The sequence below is a fragment of the Mus musculus genome, chromosome 17, assembly GCF_000001635.26.
Source record: "Mus musculus strain C57BL/6J chromosome 17, GRCm38.p6 C57BL/6J".
NCBI lineage: Eukaryota > Metazoa > Chordata > Mammalia > Rodentia > Muridae > Mus > Mus musculus.
In genome coordinates, this window is record NC_000083.6 from 47,135,022 (window position 1) to 47,159,780 (window position 24,759).

The 24,759-nt window shown below is 48.9% G+C and overlaps 1 protein-coding gene and 2 long non-coding RNA genes across 3 annotated transcripts in view; 1 reads left to right on the forward strand and 2 right to left on the reverse strand.

Annotated features, from left to right (window-relative positions):
• Positions 1-352: 352 nt before the first annotated feature.
• On the reverse strand, positions 353-4,678 carry Gm41589. Its single transcript, XR_876847.2, has 3 exons — positions 4,227-4,678; positions 992-1,118; positions 353-855 (listed from the first exon to the last, which is right to left on the reverse strand). It is a non-coding gene; the product is annotated as a predicted gene, 41589 (long non-coding RNA).
• A 1,242-nt stretch (positions 4,679-5,920) lies between these two features.
• Positions 5,921-24,759, forward strand: part of Trerf1 (transcriptional regulating factor 1) — a 221,384-nt gene continuing 202,545 nt past the window's right edge. The window contains 3 exon segments of the mRNA NM_001097623.2: positions 5,921-5,944; positions 6,111-6,163; positions 6,803-6,888. The gene's annotated coding sequence lies outside the window, so the exon portion shown is untranslated.
• Positions 17,833-21,495, reverse strand: Gm36715. The gene is made up of 2 exons (XR_385617.4): positions 21,246-21,495; positions 17,833-17,989 (listed from the first exon to the last, which is right to left on the reverse strand). It is a non-coding gene; the product is annotated as a predicted gene, 36715 (long non-coding RNA).

Consider the following 24,759-nt stretch of genomic DNA (forward strand, 5'->3'; position numbering starts at 1 on the left):
TGGCGCATGCCTTTAATCCCAGCACTCGGGAGGCAGAGGCAGGCGGATTTCTGAGTTTGAGGCCAGCCTGGTCTACAGAGTGAGTTCCAGGACAGCCAGGGCTAGACAGAGAAACCCTGTCTCAGGAAAACAAACAAACCAAAGGGGCCAAAGAGTTGGCTCCATGGTTAAAAGCACTGGTTGCTCTTCCAGAGGATCCCAGTTCAGGTCCCAGCACCCACATGACGGCTCACAATCATCTGTATCTCCAGCCCCTTCGGGATCCGGCCTCCATGGGTACCAGGAATGTCTATAATGCGCACACACCAGGAATGTCTATAATGCACACACACATATGCAGGCAAACCACCAATGCACATATATTTTTTTTAATTAAACTTAATTAAAAAATAATTCCAGCTGTTTAACTTCAGAACACAAAAAAATGTCTCCCAGTACAATCCACCAAAGATGACCGGGTCTAAAACATTTCCTTTGGTTACAAATTGGCTGCACTTCTATTTTTCATGCAGTTCCGATCTGTCTCTGAGATAGGCAAAGAGCCCGAGTGGCCTCAGAAGTGAACTTTCCCTTTGGAAAGCCAACTCTCGGGACACTGTGTGTCTTCTTCCATCCCAGGCTGGGGAGAGGGGAGAAGCTGTGTGGAGGAGACCAGGACATTGGCTGCATCTGTGGACGTGGTGTTCCTTCTCAGGCTTCTAGAATTTTCCCCACTTTGCAAAGAATTGACAAGGGTGGAGTTCAGGGAAAAGGACTGGTGTTCAGGTTGATCTGGCGGGAAATCGGTGAACGTCTCATAAAGCTCTCTCAGCTTCCATTTCAGTTTGCATCTGTCAGCTGAGGGTGGCAGTAATTCTAAGGGCAGAGTAAATAGTCTGTATTTAGTACTTAGCACACAGGCAGAGCTGGCCAAGGGATCTGGGGAGGTGGGTGAGTTGGTGAAGCAGTTGTGTGCAAGCATGAGGACCTGAGTTCAGATCCCAGTACCCACCTGAAGTTCTGAGTCTGGTGGTGTGCGCCTGTAATGCCAGCCCGGGGAGGTGAAGATGGGAGGGGCCCTGGGGTTTGCTGATCATCTCATTTAACTCATCTGTGAGCTCTAGGTTCACTGGGTGACTCTGTCCCCAAAAATAAGGCGAAGAGAGATTGTTACAAATCCCTAACATTCATATGGATGTGTTTGCACATGTTTGTACAACCAGCACACATCCAGAAGGACATGTGTATACACACACACACACACACACACACACACACACACACACACACACACAGAGAGAGAGAGAGAGAGAGAGAGAGAGAGAGAGAGAGAGAGAGAGAGAGAGAGTGTGTGTGTGTGTTAGTGGTTATTAGTGCAGAGGAAAAAAAAAGTCCACAACTGGTTAATCATTTTCAAATGTAAGATGCTCAGGCAACCATTTAACCTGTATGAGGCTAAACATTTGAGAAGAATAGGACTTTGTGTGTGTGTCTATGGTGTGTGTTTGTATGTCTGTAGTGTGTGGTGTGTATGTGTGTGTGTGGTGTGTGTGTGTGTGTGTGTGTGTGTATGGTGTGTGTGTATGTGTGTGTGTGTGTGTGTGTGTGTGTGTGTGTGTGTGTGTGTGTGGTGTCTGTGTGTGGGTATGTAGGGTGGTGGCTCTGCCAAGGCTGGAAAAGGAGCACTGGTTATAAAGACTGAAATAGGTGTCCAAAGAGTGTTGCACGGCCTCCGCTGGAAGACAGCTAGGCATATCTTCCACCTGTGAATTTTCTTGCTTCTGCTCAGGGAAAACAGAGTGGATGGGGACAGTGTGAGGAAGAGACTTTCTGGTTGTTCATTTGAACTTGGCACCATGGAAATGAATTAAGCCTAAGAAAGAGGAGGAAGAGAAGGAGGAGGAGAAGGGGGAGGAAGAGGAAGAGGAAGAGGAGAAATAATTACATTTAAGCAAGTTTTACCATGAGGACTAGTGCTGAGAATTGACAATCAAGACCTAACAGCTTTGACAAAACTTCCACTAATGTACAGTGGTCAACGGCTTCAATCTCCAGAGGGCAGGCTGTACCCAGCTCAATTCAGTTTAAAGACCTGATATTTTGATAGTAGCCATCTTCTCTCTGACTCTCTCTGTCTTTTCATTTTGTTTTTATTTTATATGTATGGATGTTTTGCCTCCATGCATGTCAGTGCACCACACGTGGGCAGAGCCGTGGAGATCAGAAGAGGGTGTTGGGTACCCGGGACAGGAGTTACAGATGGTTCTAGAACACCACCTGGGTGCTGGGAATTGAGCCCAGGTCTCTGAAAGGGCATCAATGCTCTTAACCCATGAGCCATCTCTCCCACCCTTTGAGTCATTAAAAAAAAAAATCCTATCAGGGTGTGGTGGCATATGCTTTTAATCCCAGCACTTGAGAGGCATAGGAAGTGGATTTCTGTGAATTCCAGGACAGTCTGGGCTGCACAGAAAATTTCAGGCTAGCCAGGGTTACATAGTATTACCCTGTCACCAACCAACCAACCAACCAACCAACCAACCAACCACAACTTGAGTATATGGTAATACAGATTGAGTTTCATTGCAGAGCTGTGCCGAAACCGTCAGAAAGTCACAGTGCTTGTAGGGGGTCAGGTATGTCACTCAGCAGATCGCCTTTAAAAGTTGATTTCCTTGATCAAGACCAGTGAGCTGGCTCAGTCAGTAAAGGTACCTTCCACCAAGACTCATGACTCGAGTTCAGTCCCTGGATCCCACTTGGTGGAAGATGAGAACCATTTGCAAACAAGTGGTCCTCTGACCTCCATGTTCCAACCATACACACATAAAACAAATAAAAGTCTTTTTTTTTTAAAAATGATTTCATTGTGGTCTTTCTATTATCTTTATTGGTGTTTTCCAATCATTTGGGCCAAAGATAATTTTGCTTAAATAATTTCAGATTCTGGGAACATAATTTTCTCCTGTGTGTGTGTATGTGTGTGTGTGTGAGGGAGGGAGAGAGAGAGAGACAGAGAGAGAGAGAGAGAGAGAGAGAGAGAGAGAGAGAGAGAGAGAGAGAGAGAGATTGAGTTTGCTCTAGATCTTCTGGGCTAACTCTCTTCAGGGACACTCTCTGCTCCCGGTGAACTTGTGGACCAAGTAAGAAAGCGTGGTGTGTTGAAAGCGTGGTCTTTTAAGGTGGCTGTGTAGTTGCATGAAGCAAATCCACAGCCTTCTGCAGCCTGTGGTCTAGGAGCCCCGGCAAACCTGGGTGGTAAAGGTCTGTATTATGACCCGGGGCCAGTTACTTAACTCTGCAGCCTGGAACTCCTTATCTGTTAGGGTTTCTTATCTGCCCCAGGGAGGAGCTTTTGTTTGGAGACCTTTTGTCTCTTGGTGCTCTGTGGGTGTGAGTGTTGACCTTTGGAGGTGGAGAGACTCAGGTTTGTAGGAAAGGCAGGGCGATGCTTTCTCCATGGTCTCTAGAGGAATCCAAGCCAACTCGCTCAGGGAACCGTCAGGCCCTGGGGCAGTGGTGGCTCTCAAGCTTAGCAAAGGGCCTTCCTTAGGGCCAGTTCCGTGATAGCCTGGCTGCTAGAAGGTCTGGAGAAAGGCCCGCCAATCCCAGGGAGTCAGAGATGAAGGTGTAACTTCTAGAAGGGTTCTTGGAGATAGGGGAAGTGGACTGGAACACTGAAGGTCTAGTAAAATCAGGTAGGTGAATGGTTAGGGAGGCCACCCCCCTCTGGAACAGAGCAGTGGCAAGGCTCTGACTGAAGGAAGAGAGGGCTGCAGAGATGAACTACGCCCCCCACCCCACCCCACTCCCCGCGCAAGGCGGGTGGGGTTGCTTCAGAACCAGGAGGGACTTGCAGGGTTTAAAAGGTTACGGTAAGCTGCAGTGTGGGACACTAGTGTCTTAGTAAGGGCGGCAGTCTTAATGGAAGCAGAGGATTGGCAAGGTAAGGGTGAGCAAGCTTTGCTCCTCTTCGCTGTCCTTGGCTCTTTGCTTAGTCGAAAGGACCGGGTCCCGGGCCAGAGGGTCACTGAGAGAAAATAGACCCAAGCCTCTTTCTGTTTCTTTCAGAGGGTCTTCCTGGTTCAGGTGTTTTAGAATTTATAGGATTAGATGAGAGGGCTTTCCAGTGCTGAAGATGGAGAACCGTTACCCCTCCAAACACACCCACCCACCTACCCACCCACGCACGCGCGCGCGCGCGCGCGCACACACACACACACACACACACACACGCGTATACACACCACCTCCGCGGCTTTTGGCAGCAGCCTCTTCAACCCATGACCTCATGCTTTAAGCTTCCATATAGTTTTTCTCCCGCCCTGTCCACACCCGGAGCCCAAGTGGGGGTGGGATGGGTCAGGGACAGTGGCTTATCTCGCGCCAGATTTGAGGAGAAAAGGGCACACGATTCCTCCACACAGGGGAGGGAAAGGATGGTGTAACTTTTCCTCGTGGGGAAAAAAAAAACCCTCGTTGTCCTACAGATCCTCCAACACTGAAGTCTAGATCTCCGCGCCGGGTGGCTGTTTTAGTTGAACTATCTTTGGTGCACGTTTCCTCAGACTAGAAAAGAAGTACGGAGATGGTTGGAGATGCCGGGGATGTTGGCCTAAGGTCGTGGCACCTGGACTGATCTGCAGTCCCAGGACGAGGTCTTGTTCAGATCCCTTTCCATTTCCGAGGCCAGCCAGCGGCCCCCCCCCCCCCCCCCGCCCCAGGGGGGATCGAACCCTTGGCTAGCCTGCCAGCCGGCGCCCTGCCCCCTTGCTCGCAGCTGCTCTCCGTTTGGGTGCAGCGGTTTTCCCCCGCAGAGCAGGAGGAGGAGACAAACCCAAGGAGGGGGAGCGACTTCAGGGCTCGGGTTTCTGCAACCAATGCCGAGCAGCCCCGGGCGGCCCCCCGGCGGCGGGCCCTCCTCCCCGGCACCACGTTCCACAGTCATGGCGCACGGCGAGGGGCGGACGCAGGGCCGCACCCGCGCCCCCTCCTCTCCTCCCTCCCTCCTGCCCGCCTCTCTCCTAGGCAACATCCCTCCCAGACCCAGCGGAGATGGAGACCGCTCCCCGCCCCCAAGGGGCAGAGGATGGAGGCGCGAGCTTCTCCAGAACCCTCAGATCCCTTCCTGGGAGCACCCCCAGGCCCTAGAAAGACCGGGGGATGCGGTGGTGTTGGTGAGGGTTCGAGGCACAGTCCTTTTTGCAGCCTGCCTGGATCTTGGTATCTTTGCAAATCCTTAAATAAACAACAATAAAAATCTCCCAGCCCGAGTCGTTAGATTTGCAACGCGCCTTTTACAATAACCGCGACTGCGACGCAGGAAGCAATCCTGCAATGGGTCCGGAGTGGGAAGGCGGCAGCTTCCCGGCCACCAAGCTGCTCTCCCACCCCTCCCACTCCAAGGGGGCCTCGAGTCCCCCACCCCCTCCGGGGATCCGAGTCTCTGCTACACTCCGGGGACTGACAGGTCCTAGGCTCGTGGTCCCATCCTCTCCAGTTCAGAGACTCGCCAGCTTACAAAAGGTGCAAGCTCACGTATACACTACGCGGAGCGCGGAAAAGAAGAAAAAAAAAAAGTCGTCCGTGCACCGGCTAGGGGAAGGCTGCGAACAATGCACCGGGCGGCCCGCGCCTGCCGGAGCGCGGCGCCCCGGGGGACAGGGGCGGCGGGCGGGGGCCGCGGCGGAGAACCCGCCGCGCTGGACACCTTACTTCCTGCTTCCCCGCCCGCCGCCAGCCCCAGCTCTGCGGAGGGATATCTCTCCCCTCCTCTGTCCCTCTCCCTCTTTTACCCGCCTGTCTGCCCCCCTTTTCTGACCCCCCCCCCCACTCCACCCCGCCTTTCTCCTTTTGCAAGAAAATAATTTGACAGTCGATTTGCTGACAGGGGAGGAATTTGCATCCTGGATTTAAAAAAAAAAAAAAAAAAAGGCCGAGAGGAGCTTAGGAACGGTTGCTAGGGGTGGGTGATGGGTGAAAAGGGGTGGGTTGGGGTGCTGGGGAGCGGATCCGGAGGGCTCGGGGAGGGGGCCATGCAAAAAGGTAAGGCCAGGTTAGCGCTGCTCGGCCCTGAGTGGGCTGCGGCCGGGGGAGGGGCGAGAGATACATATGTATTTCTGTCTCCCCAGCACACCCCCTTCCCTCTATGCGATGGCTGAGAGGCGGTGCATGCAGATGGGGAGTAAGTTTCCTGGAGGGGAGGAGGGTGGATGCACGCGCGCAGCCCGGCGCTGCAAATTTCCACCGGGGAGGGAGAGAGTGGCTGGATGCGGAGAGTTTGGAGTTGGAGGGCAAGGAAGGGAGCAGGGCCTGGGGGAGGGGGGAAAGAGGGGTGCTATTGGTGCTGTATCTGGGAGTAAGTTTCCAAGGACGAGAGAGCCTGCACGCTTGCTTGCTAGCTAGTAAGTTTCTGGCCGGGGAGGGCGCGTGAGGAGGAGGGGGGTGTGCATGTATATAGAAGGGGGGAGGGGGGAGCAGATTTCCTGCGGGGAGGTTGAATACATATGGAGAGGAGATTTCCTGGAGGGAGGGTTGAGGCGTAGACCGGACCGAGTAAGTTTCTTGCTGGGGTGGTGGCTGAAGGTGGTGAGTTGGTGCTTTAGAAAGCCCTGAGCTTCCCACCCGGGACTCAGGGGGGAGGGGGCCGTGCTGTGGGAGGGAGGGGCGAGGGGCCAGGTTCCCTGCTTGGGGAGAGGGGCTTGCATCTGGGGAGTATGTTTCCTGGCGGAGCGATATTTGTTTACAGGCTGAGGGCAGTACTGTAAATGAGTAGCTGCGAGAAGGCGGCTGACATAAATTAATATTGAAATTATTCCATCAGCTCGGCTCGCCCCCCATCTCACCCCCCCAAGTGGAGATTGGTCGTCTTGTCGGATTGCCCAGGCACTTGTTGCCGAAACAGCCAAGGTAGGCGAAAAGCTTATTAAGTTTCATTTAAAAAAAAATAGTTGGGAGGAGGGATGCTCCGTAAGAAGATGGGGGTGGAGTGTGGAGGGAAGCCTGCGGGGGACACAGAAAGACAAGTCTCCCGAGGCCTCTTTACTTTCAGTACGTTAGCAGGGCCTTTTCCCTGCTCGCCTTCTTCCCTGTTCCCTCTCCGGGCTCATAGCATCCCAGCAAAGGGGGAGGGGTGAGGTGGGCGGTGTAACTGGCAAACCCCAGCTTAAAGGGTGTCGGTGGTGGGTTTGAAATTGAAGGTTGGTATATTATAAAGCCTCCATTCTTCCAGCCAAGAAACCGCAGGACCCTAGGGATGTGTCTTTTGGGGTTTTTGACATGATACATATGTGTATATATGGGAGTCTGCGGGCTCTGTGGGGGCTGGGTAGTCCCCAGAAGTAAGTGTGGCCACCCAGGTGGGAGAAGTGTATAAGCAGGCGAACTTGCCTCTTCACTCCCCAACTTCAGTCTGTGAGTCTGGGAAGTTACTGCTGGTGGGCTGAAGAAGCAGAAATTACAAACCAAAGCACGGTTTTACCCACGGAGGCAGGCTGACAGCACCTGGTAGGCAGCCTCTGGCCAGCGCCTGGCTGGAGCTTGCAGCCCGCCATCCTTGGGTTAAAGAAGAAAAAAAAATATGCCTTGGGGTTCCGGGCAGGTTAGAGTCAGCTTGCTGTCAAACTCCTCAGACAAATGTTGCTTTGGTAAGTGAAGTGTTTGTGTTGTAGTCAGTGCTTGGTCTTTCGTGGTCCTGGACTGTCTTGCTAAGTGTGTGGAAGTCATGCTTCAACATGACCAGTTCAGGCATGGCCCAAGACGTCAGCAGAGCATGCCTGGGAGAAGCAGTTTCCTTGGCCTTTTCCTCAGGCAGCCGAGGTGATTTAAAAAAAAAAAAGAAGAAGAAGAAGAAAAATAGAAAGAAAGAAAGAAAGAAAGAAAGAAAGAAAGAAAGAAAGAAAGAAAGAAAGGAGTTTTACATTGTCCCAGGCAGTGACAATCGTTTGCTTGCACCCTCGGTACTTCTCATTCAAGGAGTTCTGTGGGGAAGTGTGCTTTGTAGCCCACTCCGACAAGATGCTTGGAGGAGCCAGCACTTAGCTAGTTAAACCAGCAGTCTTTGCCTCTCCTTGCTCGCTTTCTTGGCTCGCAGCCTACTGGGTTCTGCAGATCCTTTAACTTTGATGGGTGCTGGTGTGGGGAGTTGAACTTGGCCAGGAGAATTTGAGCACCAGGGGGTCTGGCCAGGAACTGGTTAGTAGGGATATGGCATAACCACCCAACACCGAGGTTAACTAAAGTCGGTTAAGCTTTCCTGAGTTCTGTAAACAGGTTTTGAGTTTAGAAAGGGAAAATGGGTTAAAAAACAAAACAAAATAATAACACCACCACCACCACCACCACCCCCTTATGTTACTGATAAACAGTCCGTTTTTCCTTCTCTCCTTCCTCCCATCAGGCTTCAGGATCAAGGGATTAATATTTGGCAGATTGAGAGTTGAGTTAGTTCGAAATCTTAGTGCCACCTATCACATGTTCCCAACTAGGCATTAGCTAAACAAATTAGCTGTTATCTTTAACTGGGCTATTGGCTGAGTCTGATTGGGTGTATACGCTCAGAGAGTAAATAAGAATTCCTCATGTGTGTTTATTCCAGGGTGGAATTATTTACATGTCTAACCTGGGAGCCAAGAATGGGTTTTTTTTCCCCCTCTTAACATTTATTTTATTGTCTCGCTTTTGGCCATTAATCAAGTCACAGTAGCGCCCCCCCCCTCCGCCATTCAACTGAGAATGTTCTCGTGGTAATAAAGGCTTGAAGGCCCAAGAATCATAATTCATTCTTTTTATAATATTGTGACAATTGTCAGGATTTGATTTACAGGAATTGATACCCGGAGTGACACACCCCTTTGGGCCCCGCCCTTTCAGGCATGTCCATTTTCGCCAACTGATTGTTTAGAAGCTAGCCTGACATGTTGGGGGGGGGGGAGAGGAGGAGGGAGGGAAGGCGCCTTTGCCTTATGCATTATAGGCACAGAGAAGATTAATTTTGTAGGTTCCAGAATGAACGTGGGTCTTTTCACAGCTTGGTAAGCAGGCATCCACGTAGCAGGCATGTGCTAATATCAGAGAGCATTGACAGAAGCTTACTGTGGAAATAGTCAGTCTAGCAGCTGTGCAGAGAGCACTCTGTTAACCGGCCTGTGCCTGTGCTATTTGTTGAGTTCAGAGTTTAAATTATAAAGAGGGGAGAGAGGAGAGGGTGTTGTGTTCCGTGCCTCGTATATTAAAATGTGCAGACACGGAAAACAAAGCTTATTTAGAATTTTCTCTTTCTTTTTTGATGTATGGGTTTATCGTAAGAACACAAAGTATTGTTTTTCTCTCCCTAGGCAGGGTGGGGTGGTGCATAGAAGAATTTGCCAAGAGGCTGATAGGGTGAGAAGAGCTAAAATTGTTTATATTTAGTAGTTGGTTTGAGTTTGTGGGCATTTGTAACGTGACAGAACTTCTAAGGTGGCTGTATGCTCAAGGCAGGCCAAGGTGAATCTGAAAATGGATAGGGTACCAATTTTTAGCCGGTTCTGCATATGGGGGTTATTGTTATTATTTTTTTTTTAAAGGATAGCTCTTTGGGTTCCAGCTTTATTCTAGAGTCACGTGGAGTGAGAACCCAGAGCTCTTGACACTGTCTTCCTGGGCCAACGGCCAAATTGCTTCATGGACTCAGGGCGAGTTGATTAACTTCTGTTTTTTGTCTTCTCCTGGAGAAATGGATTTGTACGTTGGCATTCCACAAAGGCGCTTGAGCGGCCTGGCAACTGTGCCAACATGTAAAAGCCATTACTTAGGAAAGCCTGCTGTTGGTGTAGAGTCCCTCATTCATTTACATCTTATGGATTTTTTTAAAAATACTTTTAATTGTGTTTTTGTTCGTGAGTCTGCATGTGGGTATGTACACATGTGAGTGCAGATTCCTGCTGAGGCCAGAGGCGTGGGGTCTCCTGGAGCTGCAGTTATAGGCAGTGGTGACCCTCCTAGTGGGTGCTGGGAATGAAGTTCCGGTAGTCTGCCAGGAGCAAGCAGTTAAGTGCCCTTCACTACTGCTGAGCCACCTCTCCAGCCCTGTTGTAGATTTATTAAAAAAAAAAATCCTAATTATACGTGCTGCTGTAGAGGGAGCTTGTACTTTCAGGCACCCAAAATAATTTCAGTTCATCTTCGAAGTTTCCTCTCCAGCCAGCTGGCTGGATGATCTAATGCTGAGTCAAGCTTGAGGTTAGTTAAGCTGTTGTTCCCGGGCAGCAGGTAGCTTTGGGGAGGCGAAGTGGACCCTCAAAGCTTAGTGTGAACTTGCCTGATGAGCTCACATGTGGGCTATTGCAATTCGTGCGAGTGGTGATAGGGTCCTTACTGACTGACGGTGTATGGTGACTTCCGGGACCTGGACTGCCACTCTGGGCTTTTCGGGAGAAAGCTCTAGATGGTTTTATTGACTTTGGATATTGACCCAGAAAAAATAAGGATCCAGACAGGTGCTCCAGACCTGCCCTGGAGCCACACATTTCTGAACTCACGAAACTGTGTGGCTGAAACAGGGAAGAGGGCTGGAGTCCTCAGAGATCTTGTGGGAAGGCTACAATCTTAAAGGATCTTGTGGGTTAACCGTATTTTTAGATTTTCATATTGGAGAGTAACTGGTGAGGTTAAAATATAGTTGAGATTTTTCTCTTTATCCCCACCCTGTCCGGAAAGGGACTAAAACCCGCCGGATTGCAGTTACTGGTATGCTTATCCACTGATGGATATGGGCGTGCGTGCCTGCGTATATGCGTGCGTGCTTGCGCGCATGCGTGTGTGCATACGCAAGCCAGATGTCAGTGTTGCCTGTTTCCTCCTCAGGTGCCCTGTCACCTTATTTAACTTATTTATTCATTTGACTTTTATTTGTGTATATGTGTACCCCTGCGCATGCGTGGCGGTCTAGGGTAGCTTGTGGGAGCTGATTCTCTGCTTCCACTTTGTGGGTTCTGGAGGTCAAACTTAGGTTGACAGTCTCTGTGGCATATGCCCTTACCATGTGTCCCCACCTGTCCCAGGCCTCGGTCCGGCCCTTTTCACTTTAAATTTTGAAACGGAATTTCTCACTGAATCCGGAGCTCATTCATTCAGTGGCTGGCCAGTGAACTCCGGGACCCCATCCTCCTGTCTCTGCCTCCTTGTGCTCCACTATAGCCCCATGCCATCGTGTTTATTGTTTCGCTTGTCTTAGGTGGGTGATGGAGATCTGAACTCGGGGTCCTTCTGCCTCTGCAGCTGCCACTTTACCCACTGTGCCATCCTCCCCGGGGCTGCATTTTAAAGAACTATTAAAGTCTTTCTATGTGAATTGCTCCATGAGTCTTTTAGAAAAGCTCTTCTGAGTTAAAGGACAGACACAACCACCAAAAACCCCTCTGGGATGTTTTCTAAGAATTTGAAATTCCCAGAGTAGCCACTTAGAGGAATTCGGGCCGAGGAAATGAATATTTAGGTTGTTTGTTTCCGCCTAGAGGACAAGAAGCTAGGAGCGGTGTGGGTCATGCTGGCTACTGATCTACTGACATTGAAAATACTTTTAGAGGAAGAAGAGAAGGAAAAATAAAACTTAGGGTCTAAATGGCTATGAGAATTTTGGGATCACATAGTGTGGGGTTATCATTATTATTTTAATTTCTGACTTGAGAAGCCCTGATTTTCATTTATACATTTAGCAGCCACTTTCATTTTATTTTATTTTTTTTAGATTTATTTATTTATTATGTGCAGAAGCCTTTTTTTGCCTTGTATGTCTGTGTATTATCTTGTGCATGCTCAGTGCCCCCAGTGGCCACAAGAGGGCATTGGATCCTCTAGAACTGGAGTTATGGGGGGTGTGAGTCACCATGTGGGTGCTGGGATTGAACCTGGGTCCTGAGCTGTTGCTCCAGCCCAGTTAGCTTATTCTTTCATGAGCACGTGCTATTTGCCGGTCGCATTAAGGTACTGGGAATCTTGGAGATTATAAGACATGCTTCTCTCTCTGGCCACCACGGGTGGATGTGGGCAGAGGTGGATGCTGCAAACTGGGATACATACATGCTCTTGTGAAGTAGGGACCAGGCAGAAGATCTAATGCAGCCTCCTTGAGGAGTAGGGTGGAGAAGACAGAGTGGCCATGCAGCAGAGAGCATGTGTGGCTAGCTTTAGATCTGTAGGAAGCTAGGGGAGGTCTAGGTATGGGGGAGGGAGCCTTGAATGGCCATTCAGAGCCCTGTGGGCCTTGGGAAGGGTTGGATTTCCATCTCTTATTTTTAGTGCTAAATCTAAATAACTCTTTACACATGTCAAGCAAGTGCTGTGCCACTGAGCTATGCCTCTAGCTCCTCCCCTCCCCTCCCCTCTTCCCTCCCCTCCCCTCCCTTTCCCCCTTCCCTCCCCTCCCCCTCCCCTCTCTCTCTTTCTTTCTTTCTCTTTTCTTTCTTTCCTTCCTTCTCCCTGTCAATTGCTAAAGAGATTCTTATTTTGTGTGTGTCTGTCTGTCTGCCTGTGTAGACTGTGACTGCTCTTAAACTCATTCCCTACCCCAGGCTGGCCTTGAACTAGTTTCAATCTTCTTGCTTTATCCTCTGAGTAGCTAGGATTACAAGGCCTATAGCCTTGGACTCTGCTTAAATATTTGGATTTTTTAAAAATTACATTTCGATATGTGTATGTGTGTGTGTGAATGTGTGTGAGTGTAAGTGTGTATGAGTGTGTATGATTGTGAGTATGTGTATAAGTGTATGAATGTGTATGAGTGTGAGTGTGTGTGTGTGTGTGTGTGTGTGTGTGTGTGTGTGTGTGTGATGCTCATGAAGGGTCAGTGTGATGGTTGAGAGGGACCACACTGTGGAATGAAAAAAACCTGATGAGAACTGACTTCTTCAAATTGTTCTTTGACATCTACACGCACAGCATGGCCGGAGCCCATCCCCCCCCTTCCCCATCCCAACACCACCCCCTCTCCCCCTGATGGGAGTGATCAGAGGAGAGGGCTGATTGATTTCGAGAAATGGGCTGGATCAACTGAGAGAAGCTGTCCAGCAGGTCTGAGGGGGAGGCTCTGTCTTTTGCAGTGGGGAGTGATGTGTCCTCCATCCTGTACTGAGGGTACAGCTAGAGTGAGGATATGAGTGGCCAGACAGGAGTTCTATGATGCTACGATACACTGCTCCCCTTTCCTGTACCCCAGGCCAAGGCTGCATTGTCCTTGGGAAGGGTCGAGACTCAGAACCCTGACCAGATACTCCAAGGGTTAAAACTGCATCAGAAATTACACTGCATTTTTTTTTCCTGATCATTTGACCGCATTACTGAGCAGCATAGAGAAAGAACAGATTACTTTTGCTTAAGGAAAAACAATCTTCAGTTTTTGGGGGGCCTTCCGTTTGATTTATTAGCCAGCTACGACTAGAAAAAAGACCTTAGCCCTGTTCAAGAGGTGAGGCATGGTGCTGTATGTTTTGAACCGGAAGCTTAAAACCAAAAACAAATGAACGAACGAACGAACAAACAACTACAAAACATACTGAACATTTGGTCAAGTGCTTGCGGGGACTGCATGACGCCCTGGGTTCAGTCTCTACCGCTGTATCAGTCAAGTGCCGTGCTACACACACCTCAAATCCTAGCCAGGGAGGTAGAGGCAGGAGGACCCAAAGTCCAGGAGTTCGAGGCCCATCTGGGATGCACAAAACCCTGCGTGAATAGGTGCCTCTCATTTGTTCTGCTGTTTGTAAACGCATCTCCTTATCATATGCTGTGACCTCTACTTGACAGTGGGGCTTATGTGGCAAGTGGGTGGGTGAGGAGGGAGTTCAAAGATCTGATGTCCAGTTGTGCTCCCAGCTGCTTCTGGTCTCTAACAGGAGGATGACAACACCTGTCTCCTCCTCCCCTCCTACAGTTGTGCATGGAGGGATCAGACAAGGTCTGCAAAGTGTGGACTCTGAGAGGCTTCGCAAGCAGTCAGGAGGTGGCCACTCATCTGCAGCTCATCTTTAGTTTCTGATGTGAAACCTGAAACTCTTTCCTTAGTTCCCAGAGCCTCTCCTAAAAGCACTGTGAGTCTCCTCCCACTCTTGCTCCCTCCCTGTAGTCGCTTTCAGTTTGGGGTTTTGTCTCGTGGCCCCCAAGTCGGGCATCAGAAATGCTGGCTGACAAAATGCCAATGGAGACAGATTCAAACTCTTGACTTTGTAGGCAGAATGTGAGACAGTCTTCCCAAAGGGACAAGCAAGGTTGGTTTGTTCCTCAAAGGACCCTGTGCGTCAGATGCAGGGGAACCTTGAACTTACTCAGGAAGGTTGGCTGTGGCTCAAGCTACGCATATATCTGTATTTACATTTATTTAGTGTGTGTATGTACAGGTATATGTGTGAGTCACACACACCTGGGCGGGTCAGAAGACAAACTGCAGGACTTGGTTGGTTCTCTTCTTCCACCACGCGGGTCCCAAAGAGGACAGAACTCTGAGCGTGGCAATTCTTTCACCTGCGGAGCCTTCTCTTTGCCCTCCACATCTTAGCTGTGTGTAGTTAGCAACGTTAGCGCTACAAAGCTGAATCTAGCATAAAACAGGCCTTCGGCCTTGCTGTGTATACTGACTGGAAAGTCATTCCCAGTTTTTAAACTCCGTCCGGTGCATGTGGAATTCTGTTGTCCACCTTAGAGGGTGAGACTTGAATTATTTATGTGAAATTTATTTTCATGATGAAAAACTTTAACCACACCCAGAAGATGAGATAGGACTACACTGATCTCACTGCTACGAATTGCCGGAGAGATTTTGTCACGCTATGGATGAAGCGTCTTCCTGTATTTATGTGGGAAATGCATGTTGTTTGAAACGGCAGGGTGTGGTTTAACAGGACCGGAGAGGGAGATGCGTGGGGAAGCCTGAGCACTCACGTGGTCGTGCACGCCGCACTGACGTAAAGTTCCTAGGATTTTGAAGTTCTGGATGTTCTTTGGCTTGTCTTATTGGTATCTCCCAGCGACAGGGGAGAGTGTTTAGATTCTCAGTAGCCCAAAACAGCTGCACATGTTGATTCAAACCTGTAACTCCAGAATGGAGACAGAAGGATTGAGAGCCTCACGTGTAACTGGCAACCAGGGCTCACTTTGATGCCAGACCGTGAATGGCCTCTTGGTACCTCACCAACTCACAGCTGAGACCTCGGAGCCCTGTGACATTCAGTGAGAATTCAGTGAGAAAGCTGAGAGGGCGGTGTGGGTGTTAGGACTTACCACTGCAGTGACCCTAGTCCTCCAAAGATTTAAGCACCTGTGAACAGTGTGTATTTATCTATTTGTTTTTTATGTGTATGGGTGTTTGCCCAGGTGTATGTCTGTGAACCACATACAATCAGTGCCCCCTTGGAGGGCAGAAGAGGGTGTTGGGTATCCTAGAACGGGAGCTACAGATGACTGTGGGAATTGAACTCTGGAAGAGCAGCCATTGTGCTTAACTGCTGGGCCACCTTTCCAGCCCCACCCAGGACAGAAAGTTACTTTTTTTTTGTTGTTGTTGTTTGTTTCAAGACAGGGTTTCTCTGTGTAGCCCTAGCTGTCCTGGAACTCACTCTGTAGACCAGGCTGGCCTCCAACTTAGAAACCCATCTGCCTCTGCCTCCCAAGTGCTGGGATTAAAGGCGTGCGCCACTGCTGCCTGGCAGAAAGTTAAATTTTTGAAACTCAGATTGGTTGGTTCTGTCGTTCTGGAGCACACAGCTTTCTGGTTTCTTTCCTTTAAACTTGACTTGTGGCAGTTAGTTCCTGGGCGGCCTCAAGTCTTTGGGCTCTGACCTTGAGACATAGCAGGGCTCCCCCTGAAACACTAATTTCCCTTGTGCAGATAGCTTAGTCATATCATACCCTTACCATTCAGCGTAAGGTGGGCGTGTCACCATAACATGGTCAAGGCCATTTTTTTTAACAGAAGAAGGTAAGAGTTGATATCCAAGGGAATTTGAGTGTTAATTGAGTGTCCCCCAAGGTTCATAACCTTAGGAAATGCAGCCCACCCTTAAAATGAAACTAGAGGCTGCTTCACAGACCTCTCAGCTGGCTTCCCTGTGCTTTTTTTAGCTGGGTGAGTATGTGGTTGTCAGAGTTTGAACCGTGAAGACCCCAGGACGCCCGTCCTTCCTTTTGAATAGCTTTTAACTCATTACAAGCCACTCTGGGATCTGATGATATGTCTCATAAATGCCCATTCCTTAGGTATCTGGGTGTCTGTGTGTGCTTTGCCTGGTCTTAGGGAGGGACTGTTGGGGCGTACAGGCCATGGTCCTGGGACCCCTGCTGCCCTCGGTGTGCAGAATCACTGTGTATGAGTTTATCTTCTCTGGACTGGGAGTTTGGGGAGGGCAGAACTGGGTCACCTCTCCGCTCTGCATCCCAGCTTCTTGCACACAGCCAGCCACTGGTTGGTACTGTAGACACGCTTATGTAAGAATCAGATTTTTTTTTCCGTTTAAAAAAAATTTTTTTTTTAATCTCTGGTTTTTCTTCCCATTGGTTCTTGATGTGGGGAGAAAGCCAGGCCCAGTGTCTTGAGCCTGTGAGGGAGACCAGAGCAGGGTTCTTTTCCTTGCTATTCTATGGCCTTGCAGCATGGCTTAACTAGAGCCCTTGAATGCAAATCCCGTCCCTTCCCCCACCCCTTTTGATAAGTGACATTTTGTTAAATCAGTTATTCAAGGCCTTATCTATATTTCTGTCTGTGCTGGCTTAGTCAAAATAGGAAAGAGGGAATATTAGATTTCTTCACCCGCCCCCTCCTCCTTCCCCTTTGAGCAACTCCGCTGAAGCTCTCGGCTAGGGGAGGGGCGTCACGTCCTTGAAGCTGCAAATGCTTCCTGCAGAAAAATGGAGAGGGCTTGGGCTTACAGCGACTGGTGCTTTTTAGCAGCTGTGATTTTTTTTCCATTTTTCTTCCCCCCCCCCCCACCCCTTTCCTCTCTGTTTTGATTAGTGGATCTCACCGGGCTGTGGGGTAGGGTTTGTGCAGAGGGAGGAGGGGCGCACGGCACCGAGCAACATTTCCGGGGAGAGCTCAGAGTTTGGGAGGGGCGAGTGAGGGAAGGGATTTATTGAAAATATATGTCTACTTCGGCTATGATAAAGCAGCAGGCATGTAAAAATGCAACAGGGAAATCATTATTGCGGTAATGCAGGCAGGGGCTTCGCGTTCTCATTAGCAGAGCTCAGCCCACGTGGAGGAGGGGGCGGCCGAGCTGCCTTGAGAGTTGGGGTATTCAATAATAGCAGAAACTCAAGGGAATTCTCTCCACCTCCCCTGTGCGCCCCCCCCACTCCCACCCCCCAGCTGCCTTCACTCTTTTCTTTTCCCCCCCAGTCGCTTTATAACCTTTGGAAAGCTGCTGGCCCGGGTTCCGTTGCTTCCTTCCTCGCCCCTGCCACCCCGAATGCAGTGGGGACCGTGTCATTTTGAAGTTAGAAGGAATTAAAATAAATTTTTTCTCTTGGGAACAAGAAGAGCGTTTTGGTAACACTTTGTGAGTAAGAGGCTGGATTTTATCTTTTGCATTCCAGAGAACAGGAGGATGGCCTGTATAGGGGTTCAGGAATTTGCATACTCCCTGCAATGTTGGACTCAGGTGGTGCAGGCCTCTTTAATACTGCACGCTTGTCTAGTGCTTACTGTGTGCCGGGCCTTGTGCAGCTTAGTCATTTCGTACCTTACCATTCACTATAAGGGCTGATGCAGAGCTTCACTTCTTCCCATTGAGGAAACTGAGGCAAGCCCTCTGCAGTAGCTTGCTAGGGATCATGTGCATGCTACATATTAGAGTTGGCGCCCAAGCCGAGGACTGGCCCAGAGACTGGATTTTAGGAGTCACTTGTTCTGAGCTGACCATAGATTCTGAGAACGGAGGAGAACACCCGCAGATACCCTGGATGCTGGCAGAGAGCTGTAGGTAGACGTTGGGGATGCTTGCCGACCAAAGTCTTTCATTGGAGAGTCGAAGGGTTTCTGATCCTTGATAGAGAGAGGATGTTAATCAGTACTCTCTCCACTACTTGTTCATCAAATGTTGCTGGGTACCAGAATCGGACCAACAGCTTGAACCATCTGGATGAAACGGAGGAGCCTAGGGTCTAGTGAAGGGACATGATTCTAGTTGAGCCTGCCTGGAAACTTGAGTAGTAGGAAAACTGTCTAGCACAGCTGTGGAGGTGGTATGTGAAAGGGCTTGTTTCCGTGGATACGGAGAAGGCCGGGGCAGGTCACATGACTGTGGGCCTCCATATAGACCAGGCTTTGAGGAATCCCCTGTACAACTTCAAGAGTTACCTGTTCATCTCAGTCCTTGTAGACCACTCGAGCAAAAGCACCCCACGCCAAGTGGCTCTGATGACAAATACTTATTTCTCTCAGTTCGAGGGTAGAAAGGCCAACGTCAGTGGGTAGGGGTAGCCAGATCCAGTATCTAGCAACAGCCTGTTTCAGGATCGTGAATGGCTGTCTTCTCTCTGGGTCCATGCATGGTGGGGTGGAGGCGAGGCAGCCTTTTTGAAGTTTTGTGTGTGTGTACGAAATCAAGAATTGTGTATATGAGATCCTATTCTGATGACCACCAGCCCCTCCCCGCTGCAGGCCCCACCTTCTGACGCCATCATATTGGGGGTTAAAATGTCAAGCTCTGAATTTGGGGACATTGTTTTGTCTTCATTTTCCATCGCCTGCACTTTAATGTCCTATGCTATCTAGCACAACATAGGGCCACTAGCTTTGCCACTAACCACTAACTTTGCATGGCTGTTTACATTTAAATTCATGAAAAGTTGAATAAAGTTAAGAATCCAGGGCTGGTGAGATGGCTCAGTGGGTAAGAGCACCCGACTGCTCTTCCAAAGGTCCGGAGTTCAAATCCCAGCAACCACATGGTGGCTCACAACCATCCGTAACGAGATCTGACTCCCTCTTCTGGAGTGTCTGAAGACAGTTACAGTGTACTTACATATAACCAATAAATAAAATCTTAAAAAAAAAAAAAAAGAATCCAGCCCTCCAGGTTCATTAGCCACAAGTCAGGTGCCATGGAGCTGGTGGCTATTCAGATAGCCGGGGACAGAACGTGGGGACAGAATGTGGGGACAGAACGTGGGGACAGAACGTGTTCATATTTGCAAGAATGTCTCGGTGGTGATGGTGGTGCTGGGACTTATGGGACCTGGCCTTGTCTGCCCAGGGGCTTCTCACTTCCCGACAGGCCTATTTCACCCTCCAGTATTTCAGACGCCTTCCCTGGAGGGCAGGTGGGTTTCTTCTGTCTGGCTAGATAAGTCATCCCTTGTTGGGTCTGTCTTTGCTATAGGACTCTTAGCTTCAGAAGGACACAAGCGATGTCTTATCCCTGTGTTCCAGCACACAGCTTGAGTCCTGGTACATATAAAGTCTCCGTGGCAAGAGCAAGGGGGCCGGAAAAATAGTTCAGGGGGTCGAGAGTGTGTTCTGCCCTTTCAGAGGGCTGGCCTGGGTTTGGTTTCCAGCACTCACATTGGCTGGTTCACCAACCACCTGTAACTCCAGCTTCAGGGGATGTGAAACCATCCTCTGGCCTTTTTGGACACCTTCGGTCAGGTGTCTACAAATATAATTAAAATAAAATCCTTCTTTTTATTGGCTGGGCTTTTTATTGGGATTGGGCTGGGAGGACCTGAAGCTATGGCAGGACGTTGGTCTTAGCCCCGTTGGCTACAAGGGTGTTACTAAGAGGTTTGAAGTTTGGAGGGTCTGTGGGGAAATGGAGTCGAGTCGTGTGCCTGTGTTTAGGGAATTCCCTATGGTGAAGCGAGGGGCGAGGGTCAGAAGGGCCAAGCCACTCAGCTTTCTGTGTAAAAAGAGGACAGATTTCTTTTCATTCACACTTTGGGTAGTTTTTGGTGCCGGAGATTAAGCCTAGGACTTCTACATCAAATTGGGTGTCCTGTCCCTGAGCTGTATCCCCAGCCTGGTTGACATTTTGTAGGTTCATGACTGGCCCTGTTGGTGATTGGGATATTTGATTGGGCCTCTGGTGAGACAACATGTAGCCAGATAGGTGTGGAACAAAGCCACTTGTCACTGTATTTTTTTTTTCTTGAGTAATTGTCATCCCAGAGGCTCACTGCCTCGGTCTGCTAACCCAGGCCTAGCTCTGGAAGCTTCTAGCCTCTGTAAAATATTATCTAAACCTAGAGTGTCTTCAGCCTCTGAGACTGACTGCTGAGTAAGCTTACCCTTTCCAGGGCTTTCTGAGCTCTGCTGGCTGAGCTGTTCTGGCTCAAACTCCTCTCCAGGCTGACTGATTCTGTCTGGCTTCTCTCAGCTTCTCCTGAATTGCTCTGCTTAGCCTCAGACTAACTCTGACAGTTATGTTCTCATCTTCTGGCTCCTTCTCACTCTCTGTCTTCACCTGGGTCTAGCTTGTTCTCTCTCTGCAATCTGTCTCTCTATAACTGTCTGGTCAACCTGCCTCCTTCTTTTGCCCCTTATCTCCTCACTGCTTTTTTTTTTTTTTTTAGATTGATTTATTTATTTATATGAGTACACTATAGCTGTCTTCAGACACACCAGAAGAGGGCATCAGATCCCAATACAAAATGGTTGTGAGCCACCATGTGGTTGCTGGGATTTGAACTCAGGACCTCTGGAAGAGCTCTTAACTGCTGAGCCATCTCTCCAGCTCTCCTCACTGCTTCCTTAAGCAGCTTCCCTCTCCTCTCTCTCTCCTCTCATGAGAGTTGGGCGTATCCTATCCTGTCAAATCTTCCTTTGATTCATCACTTTGTCTGCCACTCGTTTAGGCATCACTTTCAAACATGGCTGCTTCTTTCTACAAAGTAGCTTTACCTTCCTTGTTTGGGATTAAGAGTGTGTACTACGAGTGGGTCTGTATTCCAGCCACAGGGATTAAAGGTGTGTGCTAAGGGCCCAGCCTCAGCACAACTAGACACAGGACTTTTCAGTAAATAACACAATCTCTGGGTTCACAAGGTGATCGAACATCCTGCAATAGCCACTTGCTTCATGATTTGAGGCAAAAGAGAGTCCCACTTCCCCCCAACCCCTTGCACACTCCCAAAGACAGAGATCTTCCACCAGGCCCCATCTCTCAATGCGAACAAACCTCTATCACATGAGGCTTTGGCCGTGGGGAAATGATCCCACCTGGTGTCCCAGCAGGAGCTGAGGAGGAGCAAGAGCCCAGGGCCTTGGCCACAGTAGGTGAGATATCACTGCCCCTCCTTACCATGGCGGAGGCTGAAGAGAGGTGCTGCTGAGGGGCTTCCCCTTTCCGCTTCTTCCCCTTACTCCCATTCTCTCTGAGGCCCCAGTCTCTTGCCCTTGCTCCGTGGGCGGCAGGCCTCTGTCCCCTGCGGTTCCTTCTGTGTTCAGCTCATTCCTGCTTCCCCTCTGGGTGTGCCTCGAACTCTGACATCACAGACTGAAACCCCGTGCTGGATGGAGTGTGAGCAGCGGCCGAGGAGGCAGTGCTGGGCACCCAGCCACCCCAGGGCTCTTCAACCCTCTCGGCGTCCTTCCAGAGGACACTTTAGGGGACTTGAATTTAAAAGCCTGTGCACAGTGTTAAAAGAGAGCCTGAGAAGAAAGAGATCCCATGCAGGCGGCTCTCGGGAGCTATTAAGAGGACCCAGGGTGCCAGATGTAGAGGCTGAGTTGGCACAAGAGGGTCCTTTCCTTCTTTAGAAGACAAGGCAGCTCACTAGGCCACATCAGCCTCACTTGTGAGCGTTTGGAGACAGGAGTCACTTGAAAATGCAAGGACCACTCACAAGCTCATCATCCTCATTTGACCACAAGTATGGCGGTGTTCCTCTACCCATTACACAGATGGGGAAATGGGGACACAAAGGGGTTTAGGAGATTGCTTTAGGCCTCCTGGCTGGTGAATAGTAGGGCAGAGATTCAAATCCAGAAACCCAGACTTGACTGTACAAACAGGTGCTTTCCCCACTTTTTCATGTTGCCTCTGACTAGCCTGTAAGTCAGCGAGGCCTCAGGTTTGTTAATATAAATCCTGGCATGTGACGGACACGGATGGATAGGGTACCATACTGGCCCTCAATACTGTTCTTGGGCAGTTTGACACCTCTGAACCTTCTTTTCCTCAGCCTCAGATTTCCTGAATGAATTTGTTATTTCTTTGTTTGGAGACAGGGTCTCCAGGCTAGCCTTGAAGCCCAGGCTAGCCTTGATGCTATGTGGACAAAGGTGACCTTGAGCTTCTGGTCGCTGTCCTCATCCTCCCCCAGGCTAGGATAATAGAGGTGCACCACCACACCCTGGTTATGTGGAGCTGGGGGATCAAACCCAGGGTCTTGTGCATGTCAGGCAAGCGGACCAACTGAGCTACATCCCCAGTCTCTTTTTGAGAATAAGATGAGAGAAAAGATGCAAAAATGCTCCAAGAATTCTAAAGAACTTTTCCCTTTGCATAAACATTCTCTGCTTTCACAAGGCTCTGTGTTGACGCTCAGGGCTGGGCCTAGGCTGTGGGCATGGCGTGGGGATGTTAAAAATCTGCTAACTTCCAAAAACTGTTTGGATCTGAGCATGCTCGTGGGTCTGTCCTGATTAGTTGTAGGATTGGGGGGGGGGGGGCGACGATATTGGATGTCTAGGTTGGAGGTAGAAAGACATTCCCAGGAAATAAAGGACTTGGGGAATTCACTTTGACTTTGTAAACTTCTGGTTTCCCTGAAATGATCACGTTCTCTCTGGTGGGGCTTGAAGATTAGCTGATGGCTCAAGATGAAATTGGGACTGTATGAGCCAATCTGTGGAAATGGACCCAAACACTGAAAGTCTTGGGTAATTCTAGATTAAGCTGTAGGCCCGTCTTGCTCTTTTGCCCAGAATGTTGTAATTAAGATTTATTATATAATGACTTCTTACTGCTTTTCATTTTTTAAAAAAAGAGATTTGTTTCTTTTTTTTTTTTTTTTGTTTTGTGGCTATGAATGCCTTTGCCTGCATGCATATGTTTCTCACGTGTCCACAGAGGCCAAAAAGGTGTGTCTGGATCCCCTGGAACTAGAGTTACAAATAGTCTTGAGCCCTCTGACATGGGTACTGGAAACCCTGTCCTCTGTAGGAGTGTCCAGTGCTCTGATCTAATGGGCCTGCAGTCTCTCCATCGCTCTTCTTTCGGTATTGTGAGTGGGGACCTTGCCTTGGAGTGGAGTCCAGGCTGCCTTGAGTTCTCTGAGGTCCACCTGCCTAAACCTCCCAGGAGCTCTTAACTCAAGGTGACCTTGTTTCTGGTGTGAGCTAGTAACTAATTTTTTTTAATATTTATTTTATTTGTGTGTACGTGTGTGTGTGTGTGTGGGGGTGCTGCCATGAATGTATGGAGGGCAGAGGACAGCCCACTTCATTCTCTTTTTCCACCACGCGGGTCCTGGGGATCAAACGGCGATTGTGTTCTGTCTGGGCCGTGTGTTTACCTGCTCAGCTAGCTCTCTTAAAAAAGTAAAGGCTACCTTTGACCATTTCACACACGTGTATACTATATTTCTACCATTTTACCCCATTCCCTTCTCTCCTAAATTCTTTCTCCTTCGCATCCTCCTCTTCTTCCCAGCAAGTCTCCTCCCCATCTTCCCATTTTCCTCGTTTTTTATTTTTTGCCTGTTGTTTTTAAAGGCCAGAGGAGACAATTTAAAGCTTCAGTAAAGTTGTTTTTGTGGCTGAATTTATGTAATGATAAGTAAAAGTACTTCATAGACCGTTTTTTGGTAGTAGGAGTCTGTAAACCGCATATGGCGATTTTCAAGAGTCTGATGGAGCAGCGACTCATTTTTGTGGGCTCACGTCTTTCAGCATTTCCTGACAGATCATGCAGTCTGACCGGCTGATGACTGAGATTTTAAATCTGGGGCTGGGGCTGCAGCTCAGGGAGTAGAGGGCTTACAGCAAGCAGGACAGCCTGAGTTCCAGCCCAGCAGCACACGGTCATGAGGCCCATATTCCCAGCCCTTGGAAGGTCAAGGTCATCCTGAGCTACACATTCAGCTTCGGGCCAGGCTGGAATATAAAAAACTCTGTACACACAAAACTCTGTGTGTGTGTGTATTTATATATGCACATATACACACACATGTATATAAGGTATATATACATATATGTGTATACACACGCATAAATATATACACATATATGTATATGTAATATGGTGTATATATACACATAATACATATATGTAAACATACACATATATACATGTATATACACATATATAGTAACATGTATTAACATGTTGTACATATACACATATATAAATACGAACATAAACATGTATATGTACACACACACACACACACATCTGGAGACCAACCCTATAGTTGTTTTGTATAATACGTATGTTTTGGCAATGCCTATCCTCAGGCATGGAGAGCAACACTACCACTTGAACCCAAACTCCTTTAGCCGCTGGAAATAACGCTGACCTTTAGGCTTGTGAGACGAACAGAGAAAATGCTTGTTCAACACCTGCCGTGCGCATGACTGCCTGACCCTGAGGTCAGCACTAGAACTGGGCTACTGTGCAGGTGATTTACCATCTTTCTCAGAAAGTCTTCTTTGAAACTTTTTCTCTTAAATACTTAATATCTTTTCAGATATACTTATTATGTACTGGGTACAATTTAATCAGTTAGCATTATTAGTTTATCTCTGGTTATTAAAATATTGCTTACTTATTTCTAACTATTGCAAATACTTTAATGAATGTAAAACACACA